The sequence below is a fragment of the Podarcis liolepis genome (genome assembly GCF_965112155.1).
Source record: "Podarcis liolepis genome assembly, chromosome: 5".
In the NCBI taxonomy this organism is placed as follows: Eukaryota; Metazoa; Chordata; class Lepidosauria; order Squamata; family Lacertidae; genus Podarcis; species Podarcis liolepis.
The window spans coordinates 27,309,701-27,327,123 of NC_139556.1; the positions used below are offsets into that span (position 1 = coordinate 27,309,701).

Here is a 17,423-nt window from a genome sequence, read left to right on the forward strand (position 1 = left end):
TAATCCTCATTTGCATAACCAACCTTTGATCCCTGTTTCAAAGTAAAGAAAGCCGATTTCTGATGGTAAGCTACTCTGCTGCATATTAGAGCCCAATGCAGTTCAGGTAAGGTGGGTCTGAACAGTCTCCACCTCCACCCTCACGAAACTTGGAAAGAGGGGTGGTATCCATAAATTTCTGCATGGAGGGATGAGTGAGCTATTAAATGGATGAAAACTTGCATTTCAGGTATTGCAGATGAGTGAAAACAGGTGACATAAGCTGTCCACACTTCCTCTTGCCCCTCATAAGTTTGAAATCATTTTGAATGATTTTCTGAACTGAAAATCACTGTTACAAAAAAGAGAACAGGAGTGAATTTAATTTTCCCTCTTTAATTTTTAGTTCATGTTCCTTCTCTGAAGTCCACTGTCTTTGTTTAAGAAATATAGTTTTGTGCATATTCTTGGGTTTTGAGATGCATCTACATACCACTTAGATATTGAAAATCCGCATGAATTTCATAATTCTGGATTTTTCCCATCTTTGCTTGCATATTGCAAGTGTACAGAGGTGTACAGAGGCTCAGCCCCCCCAATAATCTCGGGCGGCGGTGGGCGCGTCCGCGGCTTTTATAGGGCGCCCGGCGCGCACCAGCTCAATAACGGGCACCGGTGCGGCGGGGGGCGCCGGGCCGGGGGAGGGGGGCGGCCGGCCTGTCTCCTTGGCAACCCCATTGAGCAGCGCCGGCTCCCCCGGGAGGGCCATCCCCCGCGCCGCCGATCGCCAACACCGCCGACGCTGTGGCTGCCCGAGCCCGAGCCCGAGCCCGAGCCCGACCCGAAGCCCGAGCCCGAGCCTGAGCCTGAGCCCGAGCCTGAGCCCGAGCCCGACCCGGAGCCCGAGCCCAAGCCCGTCAGTCAGTCAGTCAGGAAGGAAGGAGAAATGGGGAGGGAGACGAGGGAGGAAAATTGCGCGCAGGGTGAAGAAAGGAGAAGGGCGAACGAGACGAGCTTCCAACCCAAAAAAGGGCTGGAAGACTGGGAGGATGAAGGATCGGGAAAGAAAGCGACGCCTTCCCCGCCCGCGACGTCGCCCGCTTGTCATTGGCAGCGCAGCGGGCGCCCAGAGGGGCTGGGCACCGGCGCAGGGCCGCTCCGCAGCCGCGGAGGACAGCTGCGCGGCTAGCAAGGTGCGCCGCGTAGAGCGCGGCCCTTGTGTGGCCCGGTGGCCAGGCAAGCTCGGGCGGGGACCCCCATGCGAATCTAAGACGGGAGAAGAGGGCAGAGCAAAGGGGGTCCCTTCCCCAACCTCCGGCTCTGAGACTTCCCTGCGCCCCAGAAAAGCGAAAGGATTTTCTCTTCTTCTTTTCTTATAAATATTTTATTAAGTTTTCAAATACAAAGTTAGAAACATACACTGAAGAAAAAAGTAAAAGAACAAGAAAAAGAAAAAAAGAAAAAGAAGAAAAGAAAACCAACCATTCAACACATTTTTTATATAACTAACTGGACTTCCTCGCATCTCCCTTACCCTGCATTCTTTATAATAAAGATATCAGCAAATTATTACCTTGTTTCGTACCTTATTTTGTACTTTTCAAATACTATACCTCTAAATTTAACATACTTTTCATCAGTTACTTATATCTTAAATTAAACATAGTATTACCTTAGATTTTGACCTTTTCTTACTTAAAATATAATTTCCTGTTTCCCAAATCTAATTGCTGAAGCTATAGTTTCCGAATCGTGTAAATTTTTAACATTCATACAACTTATATTGTTTTTGTAAATAGTCCTTAATTTTTTTCCAGTCCTCTTCCGTTGTTTCTTCTCCCAAATCTCGGATTCTGCCAGTCATTTCAGCCAGTTCCATGTAGTCCATCAATTGCGTCTGCCACTCTTCCAGTGTGGGCAAATCTTGTGTCTTCCAATATTTTGCAATAAGTATTCTTGCTGCTGTAGTTGCATACATAAAGAAAGTTCTATCCTTCTTTAACACTTTCTGGCCAACAATGCCCAAGAGGAAGGCCTCTGGTTTCTTGGGAAAGGTATACTTAAATACCTTTTTTAACTCATTATAGATCATTTCCCAGAAGGCCTTCACTTTTGGACAAGTCCACCAGAGGTGAAAGAATGTCCCTTCAGCCTCCTTACATTTCCAACATTTATTATCAGACAGGTGATATATTTTTGCAAGCTTGACTGGGGTCATGTACCACCTATAAATCATTTTCATAATATTTTCCTTCAAGGCATTACATGCCGTGAATTTCATTCCGGTGGTCCATAACCTTTCCCAGTCCTCAAACATGATGTTATACCCAATATCCTGAGCCCATTTTATCATGGCTGATTTGACTGTCTCATCCTGAGTGATTTTCTCTTCAACCTGCCCTCCATCCTCTTGCAGAAAACTCTTTGCCTGCCCTGCCCGTATCTCGTTTTTGCTTTTTAATTCCACACATGCACCCTTCGGACTTCGTGGCAATCAGGCGCGCGGGTGCGTTTCCTAAGAGAGTGAGGACCCCCGCCTCCTCCCCACCTGCTCCCTCGCCAGCCAGCCAGCCGCGCGCCCTAGCCGGAGAGCCCCGGCCGTCCCCGTCGCGCAATCGGCTGGATCTCCCTTCAGCAGGCCGTGCTCACAACTCGGCCCAGGGACCCCCAGCAGCGGATCTCCGGCTCAGCTGAAGAATCCGGCAACAAGCCCCCTCCTCCCCAATTGCTCCGCCGAAATACGCTCCAAAACCCCCCAGATAGGCCGCCGGCCGCCAAGTCTAGTGGCGCCCTGAGCGAGGGTCTCTCCCCAACACCGCCACCTCGAACTGCGTTCTCCCGGCTACCCGAGCGAACCAGTGGCAGGACCCCGGTATGGGCCCCCCCAATATTTTTTATAAGTCGGCGCCCCTGGTCTCTGTATGTTGTCTGCTCCTTCATAGCAATTTTTCAGAAGTTTGCACATATTCCTCACACCTTTTAATGTACAATTTACAATGAAACTGCATCCTATACATCTACATACAGGGTGAGCCCTTTAAAAGAGGCCCCATGGATACAGAGTACACATGTTCCACGGCGCCTCTTTTAAAAGACTCACCCTGTACAATGTGCACATACACACAAATGCATGCACATTTTCTATAACTTTTGTGTGCAATGGAATCTAGGTCCTTAAATGACCTGGGAAAATTGCATTGCGGCTCAGATTGCTGCCTCTTCCATCCATACACATCCATACAGAAAGAGTAGGAGAAAGATCCTCTGGTGGCTTTCCCTTAGTGATAGGACTTACTTTCCTAAGAGGAAATCCTTGAAGGATTCCTCTTCCTTTTCCTGAACATTGCTAAAATGAGTATGTGACCTTCTGTTTACACTTTCTCTTCAGTGTTACTGATGCTGTGAAACATTTTAGCATGATGACTTGTAATATAGTAATTGTAGTATAGTTAGCAGTCTTTTCAACAGGTTGGAGGCTAAACTGATCAGCCAGAAGGCCACCTTAATTAATATTCATATGAATGTAAGAGTCATGTCAGTTATTTTCTGTTTTTTGTATCTCTGCTGCTTTGTTTATTAAAAAAAAATCCAAGGTTATCTGTTTAATAGAATGACATTCAACACTACTGCTGGGTAGCACTTTTACTTTCCAATTCCTAAACAACCATTGTCTCTTCTGCGTCTTAGGTTTGGAAACAAATTATTTGTTTGCTCTGATTAGCTGCTATTTAAAAGCATCGTTACTTCAGCATATTGTGTATCTGTTAAATTTCCCAGATCGTCAAGGAGCTATAGATCTCAGAAAGGCGTGTACTGTGCAATACAACACAATTTCTCCTGTCTGGCTCTCTTATGATGGATTATGACTGGTGAATTAGAGGTCTGATTTATTGTGGTTCGGTGCATTGTGGGCAATGGTTCGTAGCGGCCATGATGTACCAGAAGCAGAGTTGATATAATATTTTAAAATACTGTTTTTCTCCAACTGTCTCCTTCTTGAACATCTCATTTGTATTCCTTCCACAGAGGTGACATGATTATGTTGGGATTGAATCTGCCAGGATCTTGTTTGGAGTGCTAATCATATTTGCTGGTATCTTTTCATTAGCATTTTAACCATTACTTTACATAATTTACCTTCTAAACAGTGTTGATTTTTTTTTAACATGACATTTGATGGGCTGCATTAATTGATTGAATTAATTTCACTAAAATAAAAAAACAACACAGAAATGAAAGCATTAAAACAAATATGTGTAAAATGTTTACTGAACATAGATTAAAAAAAATAGAACTGCAAGGGATTGGCTCACTTGTTGAGCATGTAAACCAAACATCCCAAAAGACCTTACAAAAGATGAATCATAGCTTAATAACCAGAGCAGGCTGCTGCTTCTATTTTTGCCGATCCCATATTTAGATGTATAGCAAATGAATCAAGCTATTTCTCCCTTGAGGCCTTATTTATTTATTAAACTTAATATTCCATATTTTATCCCAGAACCCCAGAGCAGGCTAGAACAACAAATACATAAAACAGTAATGAAAAATAACTTACAATCGATTTCTATTACCTGAGGAAAGTCCCACTTTTGTGACTATCTTGTGGCATGGTATTAAGCACTCTGATCTCTAATGAATAACTTTTTATTATGAATAGAATTTTGGATAAACTTGCATTTCCAAAACAAATTATAATTGCGTTCACTTTTTAGTACTCATGTCTAAATCTGCAAAGCTTTCTGAGGTCCAAGTAAACTGGAATGCTTTCCTTTTGATCTTGTAACATTCCTGATATATATATACCTTTTTGTATTTTCCCATGCTTCATAACGTTACTCATTTTCCCTCCACTAATGAAGGCACCGTGTTTAACTTCTAATGCCAGAATGATTAAAATGGATTAGCAGCTAATCGCTGCTAAAGATATCCATCCCATTGAGGGAGACTGCGACAGAAAAGCAGTGAATTATAGCTATCAAGAGATTCCGTTCTGTTGCATGTGGCTTGAATTGGGGAAATGGGCTAGGAACATGGAAAGCTACCACCACACAACTTGTATCTAACTTAGAGTTTTCTACATTGACTGGCAGTGTTTAAGGTAGGAATCATTTCCAGCCATACGTGGCGACACCAGCAATTGAACCTGAAAGCTCTGCATGCAAAGCAGATGTTCTACCACTGGGGTACAGCCTGTTTTCCCAGGGTTTCTAATTGCACAACCAGTATTAATTAGCAGACCAATGTTGGGGTGTTTGTGCTAACATCCACACATTCTTTATGAATGGCCACTGTTAATCATATAATTGCAATTGCCTGTGCTTTCTGCATTTCATTTCCCTCTGAGATCAGTGCCTACAATTTCAAGCTCCCCCATGTGTATTTATATCAGCAAATTTGTATGCACGAGGCCTCTAGTCTACTTTTGCCGTGATAAATTTGGCAGTTGCCCCAAGACTCTTTAGTAACAACAGCCTGTAGCCTGTGCTGCATGGGTCTGGTTTTACAGGAGGGGTGCCCAGAACAAAGATAATCACTAGAGGCGTACTTAGGGGAGTGCAACTGGTTTGTTCACACTGGGCGCAGAGCCTTGAAGGTGCCACAACTGTGATGTAAAATGGAAGGCAATAGGCAAGCGGTGTCAGATTTTTGTGTTTTACAGGGTGCTGCTGAAATCTGAAACCCCAAGGTCCACCACTGTCATTGCTGATAGTGAAACTACCCCCCCCCCATCACTATGTTGACATCAAAATACCAGGAACCCCATCCTGCAAGGGGTGATGCTGGGGACAGGCTTCATTGTTTGGCCACTGAATGGATTAGAATGACAACAGAGAAGTGGGCGATATAAAGAGTTTCCTCTTTAGAGTTTTCCAGAGTGCCAAGGGTAAAGTTCATGATAATTCCAGGCTCCAAGAAACTAGACAAAGCCATAAAGCCATTGCTAACCTTCGGAGCTGTGCTATTGGTTCTAGCCTTGAAGAAAGGAACTTGGGCTTCCTCCATTATAGTCCTTGCCCTGAAAAATAATGAGGATACTCGGTAAAATTTGGACAACAAGTTGATGGAGTACAAATGGTTCAAAATGGAAGCTCTGAAGGCGATACCAAATCTATTGATCAAGGTGACTGGATGGCATCAAGAGAACTGTTGGAAGCGTATCTTCATAACCCATACAACTGGAGCCACAGGATTTCTGGTATGGCAACCAGTGTTACCAGCACAGAGCTCTCCCCCTCATCTTTGTCCTCACCTCTGACCCCAGGGTTTTCACCAATGTCTTAGTAGCCCTGATGGCTCATCACAGGACCCTGTGGGTGCAGGTTCCATTCCTGTCTTGATGACATTCTCATCAAGGCCCTGTTGAGGGGACAGCATAGAAGAGAAGTCCAGGCCCCACTATCCTGGCTCAGGACACATGGATTTGAGTGAATTTGGAAAAGTGTGAACTGAAGCCCATGCGGAACATTGTCAACCTTGGGGCCCAGATTAATGCCCACTAGTTTCACATCTGTCTCATGCAGGAGTGAGTGGACATAATGTATGTCCCAGTACAGGAAGTGAAGTTGTCAGAGATGTTAGACAAAGGAGATGGTGTTGGACTTTTGGAGGAAGAGAGGAGAACTAGCCCCGCTGTACATCGGGGAGGGCTTTGTGGAAAGAGTATCTTCCTTTGAATTACTAGGAGTTTTATCTCAGTGAAGACCTTGCTTGGAAAATCAATACAACCCAGGTGGTTAAGAAAGCCCAACAGAGACTCCATCTCCTAAGAGTATTGCGGAAGAATGATGTCAATCAACATTTGATGATCTCCTTCTACCAGTCAACAATAGAAAGTGTACTTTCATACTTCATCATGGTTTGGTAAGCTGGTTTGACATCATTTGATAGGAAGTGCCTACAGAGGGTGGTGAATACAGCACAAGTTATTATGGGCTTTCCCGTGAATCTGTTGGATGAAATAGCGGAAGAACGTTGCCTCAGGAGAGTGAAGAAAATTCTCAGGGATGATTCACACCCTGGCCGGCACTTTCTTGATCTCCTGCCCTCAGGCAGAAGATATAGAAGCATGATTAGTCACACCAACAGGGTAAAGAATAACTTCAATCCATGGGCTGTTAGGCTGCTGAATGAAAAGATAACAACAGGGCAACTGACTTTCGGGTTTAGGGGGTGTGCATCAGTAAACGAGGGGAATTAAGACTAAGAGAGCTGAGTGGGGGGTGCTCATGTAATCTCACTGTATACAAGTTGTACAAGTGACAATAAAGTATTTCAGTTCAATTTCAATGTGGACTTGATGGAACTCGTGAAGCTCGAGGACATACTTGTCTCCTGACAGGACCTTGTGAATTGGTTCCCGTTTCACACTCACCCTCCACCACACATTCCCCTACCCTTTCAATTTCTGACTGCAGAATCACACAGGCTACCCATCCTGACAGAGACAAGTCTGAGGCATTCTGGCTTGAATAAAGTACTATTAATTCCATGCAGATTTAATTTCATGCATGGAAAGTGTAACACCACAACATCTTGCTTTTGACTGACAAAGCAAAAGTTGTGCCACACTCCTCTCACTACCATTCTGAATTAGAGTGCTTGTTTGCTGAAATAACCATCTACAGAGGGCCGCAGTACTTCTAAGAATGACATTTCAGTATTTGAAATGCAGGCTGACTGCTACACAATTGGCTACAAATTGATGTCAGAGACAAGAGAAGAACTCAAAAAGGATCTTTTTATGTAAGGCTGGCATTTTCCTCCATTATAATCTGCTGGCCTTTCTCTAGTAAAGGTTCCATTTGCCCATGCCTTTAACTATTCAGAGATGAAGACCAAGCTATTTTTTTGATCTTTCTTGTTGTCAGGTTGACAGAAAAGGATGAAGGAGGTAGTATGTCTTAGAACCATAGGACTTCACAATATAAAGGTGATATAACGAATCTGCTGAGGTTCGCATGTTAAATATTAAACATATCTTCCAAATGTAGTTCAGCAAAATCAGTCTACATATACACAAGCCACTTCACAACTGTTTGTTGCACTAATAGCACCACAAATTGCTCCTGAATGGAGAAGGGGACAAGGCTATGGAGAAAAGTATTTGATTCTTAGTGATGAAAACAGAAGAAGTGGAGTAGGCCGAGTTTCCACTTCAATAGTATTGTGAATACACCTGTAACATTCTCCCATTGGAGTGAACTCCTGGGGGGTGGAAAGTACAACACTTAAGAATACTACAGTCAAACCTTGGTTGTCGAATGTAATCCGTTCTTGAAGCCCGTTCAGCTTCTAAAACCTTTGACAACCAAGGTGTGGCTTCCGATTGGTTGCAAGAGCTTCCTGCACTCAAGCGGAAGCCGCGTCGGACGTTCGGCTTCCAAAAAACGTTTGAAGACCCGAACATTTACTTCTTAGTTTTTGGCGTTTGGGAGCCGAAAGTTCCAAAATGGAGCCGTTGAGGAGATTTGACTGTATTGTGGAAAGGCATATCTGCCTTTCGCTCCTAAAACTATGTGGCCTTGACCCTTAGTGATGGGATGTGGGATGCAAAGTGACACGGTGCATTGAGCACAAGGGTGCACTACATGCTTCCCAAGATCCTTGGAATTTAAAAACTTTTATTTTTTTCCTCCAAAGAACACACCCATTTTACTCAATATAATGTCAGGCATTTCATTGATCGTAAATAATGGACTCAGTGACATTGGTAAAGAAACAACAATTTGAATAAGCAACACCAGATGGTGCCAGAGAGCAGGAAATTTTAAATGACAATTTTCCATAGATATTTTTTTCTTTTGTTATAATGTAACGATCTAATTTATGCTTTATTTATAGCATTTCCCACCTGTGTCTAGATGTACCCAATATAGCAGGCTTCCTCAAACTCGGCCCTCCAGATGTTTTGAGACTACAATTCCTACCATCCCTGACCACTGGTCCTGCTAGGATCATGGGAGTTGTAGGCCAAAAACATCTGGAGGGCCGAGTTTGAGGAAGCCTGCAACACAGTGGTACCTCGGTTTACAGACGCCTCAGGTTACATACACTTCAGGTTACAGACTGCACTAATCCAGAAATAGTACTTCACGTTAAGAACTTTGCTTCAGGATGAGAACAGAAATCGGGCGGTGGCACGGTGGCAGTGGGAGGCCCCATTAGCTAAAGTGGTACCTCAGGTTAAGAACGGACCTCCAGAACGAATTAAGTATTTAACCCGAGGTACCACAGCTGTGGTTAAACCACAGGGCCTAGGACTTGCCGATCAGAAGGTTGGCAGTTCGAATCCCTGTGACAGGGTGAGCTCCCGTTGCTCGGTCCCAGCTCCTGCCAACCTAGTAGTTCGAAAGCACGTCAAAGTGCAAGTAGATAAATAGGTACCGCTCTGGCGGGAAGGAAAACGGTGTTTCCGTGCACAGCTCTGGTTCACCTGAAGTTGCTTTGTCATGCTGGCCACATGACCTGGAAGCTGTCTGCGGACAAACGCCGGCTCCCTCGGCCAATAAAGCAAGATGAGCACCCCAACCCCAGAGTTGGTCACGACTGGACCTAATGGTCAGGGGTCCCTTTACCTTTACCTTTACCACTGTATAGCATTTGGTGATTCCATCCCAACCTACATACTTAAATTCACATTTCAACACTGCAGAATATATTGTGACACCTTTAAGATGCCTTCCTCAATCTGGTGCCTTCCAGACTTTTGGGCTACATTTCCCATCAACCCCAGCCATTATAGCCAATGCTCTGGGATGATGGGAGTTATAATTCAAAACTTCTGAAGAGCTCCTGGCTGGGAAAGGCTGCCTTAAAGTCTAGCAGGTTTATTGTGGCATAAGCTTCATAGGCTAGAATCCACACTATTAAATGCATCTGCTGAAGCGAGTGCCAGTCCATGAAAACTTAAATCACACACACACACAAAAATATTGGTCTTCAGGGATCCATATGACACTTGCCTGTTTTGAGTACATGTCCTGGTGTCTAGAATTTGTCACATTTAAAAATGGAAATTCTAATGTATGGTAAATTTGGAAAGTATAATATTTCTGATGGGTATCCTGTTTACCTTTCAGTTTTTGAACATTTGTGTGCTTTTGGCTGAAGGGAATTACAAATCAAACTAACTATATATTGCAATGGGACTAAGAGACATAGCTAGATTAAAAGGAGGGGGGAGAGAGAGATAATCGTAGAAGACATCCATCAAGTTTTCCTCACAACAATATTGAAGCTTCGGACTGAGCAAAAGTTTGTGAACAATTACTCTCTAAACCCATTATTATCACACCATGCAAAATGCAAATTTCGATCATTATGTAAATTTGCTGGTTGGTGTAATTTATGTAATTCCAAGTACTTAATGAAGTGATTTTTATTCCTGAGCAATGGTGTAGGCATTCTATTAAACTCTTCTTAATCGAGAACTTCTAGGGGAGCTGTTTTACTGGGTTTTCTTTAAAGTCCACGAAGAGTAGAAAATGTAACAATTTAATTTTATCTGATTTAGCGTGTTACTTGAAATAACTCGGTATGTAAATATTATGCAGCCCTGCCCCCCCCCATGTAGTTTACATAGTGAATGTTAGGCTGGCTGATTTTGCTTTTCTGTAAATGCAGGGGCGACTCTAGTGGTTCTTGTGTGTGAACACGCAGAAGTGGACACAGGGCTTCCCCCCCCCCAGCTGGAACTCACCGGAACTCAGTTTTGACAGCTCTCAGGTGGGGGCTATTGCCATTCTAGGTCCAAGGTTACCAAATTGTTTTCAATGAAGCTGGGGACACTTTTCAACTTCAGTAGGAATGATTGGAATTTGTCAGGGGACTGATTTGTAAATCCGGGGACTGTCCCCGGGAAACGGGGACGTCTGGTAACCTTATTCTAGGAGAACAAGGGAGGCTTTCATGATGAGTGCTTTTTCTAGAAAAATACAGTGGTACCTCGGGTTACATACGCTTCAGGTTACAGACTCCGCTGACCCAGAAATAGTGCTTCAGGTTAAGAACTTTGTTTCAGGATGAGAACAGAAATCGTGCCCTGGCGGGGCGGCGGCAGCAGGAGGCCCCATTAGCTAACATGGCACTTGAACATCCAAGTTGTTCATGGAATTTTCAGATTTTCTTCAGTGTGCCTGGGGCAGGAATTGCATACATGAAAGCTTTCCCGATACAGACAGTATGTCTTGAAGGACATTGTCTTAAGCAAATGAATGAAAGAAAAATACAGTCTGCAGTAGCATCTTACCCCCAAACTGAACCTTTGGTTCAGGTAACAATGGTTCCTATTTCATTCTTCACAGGAAACCCAACGGTCACCATTTTGGTTTTCCTTCATTTTCTTTTTTTCGGGAAAAAATGTGCATCAGTTGTTGCAAGTCTTCCTTGCTATCTGATATTTGAAAACAATAGGGCACAGAGTTCAGTGTACATATCAGAGCCCCCAGAATTCAGCCACAGGGTTGTAAGTATACACTTCAGCCAAATAATTCATTTATATGCACCATGTTTTCTAGTTTCTCCAAATACTGCCTTGTCCTGGAGTTGATAGGATTCATAGTACAAAATCATTTGCTTTCATAATCATGAAAATGTACTGCTCTTAAGGATATGCAGCTCATCAGTGCTATATTGTTTTCCTTTTAAAATATCCCCTTGCTTCAAAAGCGAATGGCAGTTCATAATGTCGAGAATACCTTTTCCCGACCCCCTTCATATTTTTCGGATCAGGCTCACAGTTCAAGGATGGTACAGCAGAATTATCTAAAGGAAGCTTTGATCTCCAAAAAGGTTTGCTTTTGATGATACTCTTCTTTGAGAAAATGCACAGCCATTTGCATAGCCCTTGTGATAGATGAGGCATATTTATTCATTATTTGTCTTCACAAGCATTCATCCCAACTTTGCTCTTCCAGTCAAACTTTAAAATATTCTGCACTTTTGCTCTGCTATCATACTCAGGGGAAAAGAGGCTGATTAAATGCAAGTTGTGGTCTTGGAAAGATTTGGAATGTACATTTCCCAGGTGAGCAATACTGCTTTTTTTTTGCTTTTTTTTTTTAACCGCTAATAGGAAGGCTTCACCTTTCTTGTGGAGAATAGTTGGGAAAATTAAGCTATAGGGTTGTTGCTATTAATTTAGGCACTTCACTTTTTGTCCTTTTTGCTGGATCTGGGGGGGAAATGCTAAGATCATATTTCCCAATTAAGATGCACAATAGCTTTCACACAGTGGCCTGCAGATTTATGAATGACCATTAATGTCATGTAAAGACACCAGTTGTATGAAACGGTTTCTCCACATGAGTCCTGTGTGATTTGGATGGCAATAGTGACCTCTTCCTGAGTTGCTACATTCATGGAAATCAGAGTGGCTGAGCATGGAGCCCCAGTATGGAGGCACCATTTCATACCATGACTACCTCCACGTGATCCATGTTAGGTCATGGGTGGAAAGTTGCTCTCTAACCTTTCAGCCTTGTTCACACAGGGTCCAAAGTTGGACCCCTCCATCCTTGCTTTGTGGGGCCTACAAAATTCACCCATTGCATGCTCAGCATTTGTCTTTCTTCTGGCACAGTCCTGGAGCACAGCGTGGTGAGACAGGAAGCATTGCCTAGTGTCCCTTATGCTATTTTTCTTTTCTTCCAGAGCTGTGCTGAAACACAGTGCCAAAGCAATAGAGTGTCACACAGTTGCCTAGGCAATGGGGTCATTTTTGCTGTCTTCCAGCAGCAAAGCTGTCCGATAAACTGCGGTGCAATGTGGGAAGAACAAAATGGCACTGACCGTCACGACTGGAACATTTATGAACAGCCACAAAAGAAAAGTACATTTGGTTTTTTGTTTGTTTGTTTAGCAGAGTATTTTATGGTCCCATTTCACCCTTGACTTTTGACATGGGTGCTGCATTGGCTCAGTGTTTGCCACAAGGCTGTCAACAACCTTGTGTTTGTCTAAAGACAATCATAATGGAGTCACTAAGTATCTGAACTAGACCTTCCTTTTCTTCCTCCTTCTGGTTTTCTTATTTGTATTTCCATGGTGTTCCTTGCCAGAGCATCTCCGACAGCCGTTAAGAGACTTCGCTTCTTCCATTTCCACCTGTTTGTGTCAGGGACATATGCACGCCAATATTTCAGTGCAATATTTCAGAACGCTTTCTCCTTCTTAAATTATTTCTCCTGGTTGCTGTTAGGCTGCTTTCAGATGTCGCGTTTATCGCATGACACAGCCCTGGGAAATCACTGACTCCCTCCCCCCCCCCATGAATATATTGTTCTTACATATGCTTCAACATACCAAATAAGGCTGATCCCTACACCAAGCAAGTTAAAACTGACATTTAGATAACAGACAAGGCATCAGAAGTAAGGAAGAGGCAAGAATGAATGTTTTAGAGCTCATTTTAAGAAGTGGCCAAACAAGCCCAAGCTGTATTTGTTGACATTTACTCAGGTTCTTCTTGCCTCTGTTGCTGTATATGTCAGGGACCAGCCCAGCTTATCAAAGCTCCTCTCTGGATTCACATTAAGCACCTTCCCTAGCGCCATTAAGGGGAAACTACTTAAGGGGAGCTTCCAATCATAGAATCATAGAATTGTAAAGTTGGAAGGGACATTGAGGATCATCTAGTCCAACCTCCTGCAAGGCAGGAAGATGCACCCGTCCCATGTGGGGACTGAACCTGCGACCTTGGCATTATCAGCACCATGCTCTAACCAGCTGAGCTATCCATGGTTGCAGTCCTGTTATCAGATTCAATGTCATGTATTGATGATCTCATTCTTTGCCTTTATGCAGTGAGATGGGCTCTCTGTGAGCTTAGAGGCTTTGGGGAAAAAAATCTTAAAGACTACTATGAGGTAGTAACTAGGGCAAGATATGGTGGTCCATCTGGAAGAAGACATTAACAGTATTTTGATTTAGTGATGAGATGTTTTCCCTTTCAACTCTCCTAATTTTACAAGTTACAAGTAAGATTTGAACCAGTACATGTTGCACTCCTAAGCCACAATCACTCCACCAACTCTCCTGGGTAGCAGAGCTATTCATCACACCTCTTGTTGATAGCACCCAGCAGCATAGAAAGATTGGGATATTTCCAAGGATCAAGGTTAGTTTCTGTAACTAGATGCAGCTCTAAGCATGTACTTTTGGCAGAGAGCAATAATATGTGGTTGGCAATATGCTCTCCAGTTCAACAGCTTCAGTGATAGCGAGGAACTGTCAAGAGAAATGAGGTGTGGAAGTACATCTGTAGGCCAAAAAGTTTAGAAATGAGTTTATTTCCTGCAACACACAGGATTGTCTTATTTTGTGATGTTTAATGCTCTGTTCTCTATGACACTGTGTGGAGTAATTTAGTAATTTTGAAAGAAAATGTAACCAATCCACATTAAATTCTTTAATTGCAATGCTTCAGCAGTTAGCCGTTTTTAGGAATCGTGTGGAGTGTTTATTCCTTTATTGTAAATTTTACACTGCAAGCCTTTACATGTCTATTCAGAAGTTCGTCCCACTGTATTCAATGGAGCTTACACCCAAGTAACTGGGTAAAGATTATGGAGCCTTACATTGCAATCCTAAGCATATTTACTCAGAACTAAGCCCTACTGAGTTCAATAGGATTTAGTCTCTGGTATGTTCCTGATCATTCTCACATTCTATTATTATTATTATTATTATTATTATTATTATTATTATTATTATTACTACTACTACTACTACTACTACTACTACTACTACTACATCCCACCTTTTTCCCTGACAGGGACTCAAGGCAGGCTACAGCTAAAATGTCATTTCATTCCATTTACAGAGGGAGAGCAAGGTTGGAAGCAGTAAAGAGGCTGGGGCATGTAGAAGGAAATCTTCAAATAAGGCAAGGGGAAAGAGAGAAATGTTTAAGGGGGAAAGTGGTGATCAGAAAGAAATTGAAACACCCCTCATTTACCTGGGACTTCTCTCCCCACCCCAAAATTGCACCCTCTTTCATCGCCAGTGGCATTATCCAGGGTTGGCAAGGCCATTGTTTTCTGTGGAATGCCTAGCTTTAGTCTTACCATGCATGTTTCCAAACTCTCTGAAGGTCAGGAAATTTTCTCTGAGAAACATATTAAACCAACAACAATGTTGTTTGCAATTACAGAGTGTCTATTACTGATACTGATACCCAGTGTAAACACAAGAGACATGCGGCTCTTATAATGTCACTTGGGGGAGACTTAGCTGAATCAGCGTGACCTTTTAAAAGGCTTTCCAGCCTAAGAAAATATGCACACACAGAGGGAGAATAACTCTCTTTCCTTCTATTGCTTTTATAGCTGGAGTTTCCATTAGATGTAGCAAGGAAAGATTTTTGTTTTCATAATACATGCTCTTTCCTAAATTTCGCAAAGTGGACTGCCATTTAAAAAGGAGGCTGTGCCCCTGCTCACACACCAGGCCCGCAATTTTCCCCATTTTAATCCCCTAGAGCTGCTTCTTCCCACCCCATACAGCTACTAAACATGCTCTTCACTTTTCCACCCTTTTCTGAAGCCACCTCTCTCTTCTGCTCCAAAGCCCCACTTTTTACCCATTTTTACCTTCACTTCCATTCTCATGCCTCCTCTTCCCCGTTTTGTGCACACAACCCACCTCCTTGATAATATCACTTATCTTCCTCCTCATACACATTGCAGCTTTTGCTGTTGTTTAGTCGTGACCCCATGGACCAGAGCATGCCAGGCACTCCTGTCTTCCACTGCCTCCCGCAGTTTGGTCAAACTCATGCTGGTAGCTTTGAGAATCCAACCATCTCATCCTCTGTCACCTCCTTCTCCTTGTGCCGTCCATCTTTCCCAGCATCAGGGTCTTTTCCAGGGAGTCTTCTCTTCTCTCTTCTCTTCTCTTCTCTTCTCTTCTCTTCTCGTGAGGTGGCCAAAGTATTGGAGCCTGACCTTCAGGATCTGTCCTTCCAGTGAGCACTCAGGGCTGATTTCCTTCAGAATGGATCGGTTTGATCTTCTTGCAGTCCATGGGACTCTCAAGAGTCTCCTCCAGCACCATAATTCAAAAGCATCAATTCTTCAGTGATCAGCCTTCTTTATTGCTTGAGCCTACCTTGTAGAATTTTAAGCATAACCTTGCTAGCGTGTGAAATGAGTGCAATTGTGCACTCATTGCACAATTGCAGCTACTAAGCACTATTTTCACCTTCTGCCCAATCATCCACTCCTATTCTGCATACCCTTTCATGTCCCAGCTTTCATCTTCACCCCATGCCTCCTGCTCTCCATTTTTGCAACTCCCTCTGTGCCCCGTTTTCACCTTCACCCCTTTTTTTCTCCAACTCTCCTTTCCACACCCCCATTTCCTAGCCTTCTCCATGTCTTCTATTCTGTTTTTTTTAAAAAAGATATTTATTAAGATTTTCAAAGTATTACAAAATAAAAAAAGAAAAATACAAAATAAAAATAGTTAACACAATTCAATCTTTCAATGACTTATCTTTCATTAGCTTATTTCCCAGACCTCCTCACGCCTCCTTTTTCTGTATTCCAGTTCCGTTTGTTAGTTCAGCAAATCCCTCCCCTCTTTGTTTATCCTAGTCTTCAATCTTAAAATATTGTAACATTGGATTTTTACCTATTAATAGTCCATTTTCTCATATTCCCTTATAACATTACAGCTATAAACCACTTAGTTTCTATCCAACATCATTCTAACATTCATTAATTTTACAATATTTCTGCAAATAGTCTTTAAACTTTTTCCAATCTTCTTCCACCGACTCTTCTCCCTGGTCTCAGATTCTGCCAGTCATTTCTGCCAGTTCTGCAGCCCCCTTTGCACACATGATGATGCATATATCTGTATTTTTATGATGACTAGAATCTCAGGAGCAAGCCTGACAGTTAAGAGAAGGTTAAGGTCAGATGATGGAGGGCGTACATTTATTAGTGTGTGCTTGGTGATAAAATTTCTGTTCTAAATTGCTACATTGAATGTGGAGTTTCACGTTGAAGATAACACCTGGTACCAGGAGTGAACTGTGTGATTGTGTGAAGGTACTATGGGATATTTGAGAGATCCACTTCCTTTATCTCTCTCACATGAGGCAGGTGAGAACTGGAAGAGGCAAATGGTGAAAGGAAGAAAGCGGCAGTTTTAAACAATAGCAGACGTTTGAATGAAGTGTGGGTGGAGTAACACTGAGGGGGAAGTGATGGTATAAAGAACAACAGAGGCTTGAGTAAAGCAGGGATGGAGAGCTACCAATGAGCTGCTTTTTATATAAAACAACAACATCAAACAAACCAACAAACCAGTTTAAACAAGGAGAAATAACCTTGTTTTAAACTCCACTTCCCACCCATGTTTGTCATCCCCTACTCACTCTGCTGAAACCTCTGCCATGATTTAAAACCACCACTCCCTCTCTCAGTTTCTTTCCA

The 17,423-nt window shown here is 42.9% G+C and overlaps 1 protein-coding gene across 6 annotated transcripts in view; it reads left to right on the forward strand.

Moving 5' to 3' along the window:
* The window catches only part of GRID1 (glutamate ionotropic receptor delta type subunit 1), a 716,702-nt gene that overhangs the window by 379,994 nt on the left and 319,285 nt on the right, over positions 1–17,423 (forward strand). The window lies entirely within an intron of this gene.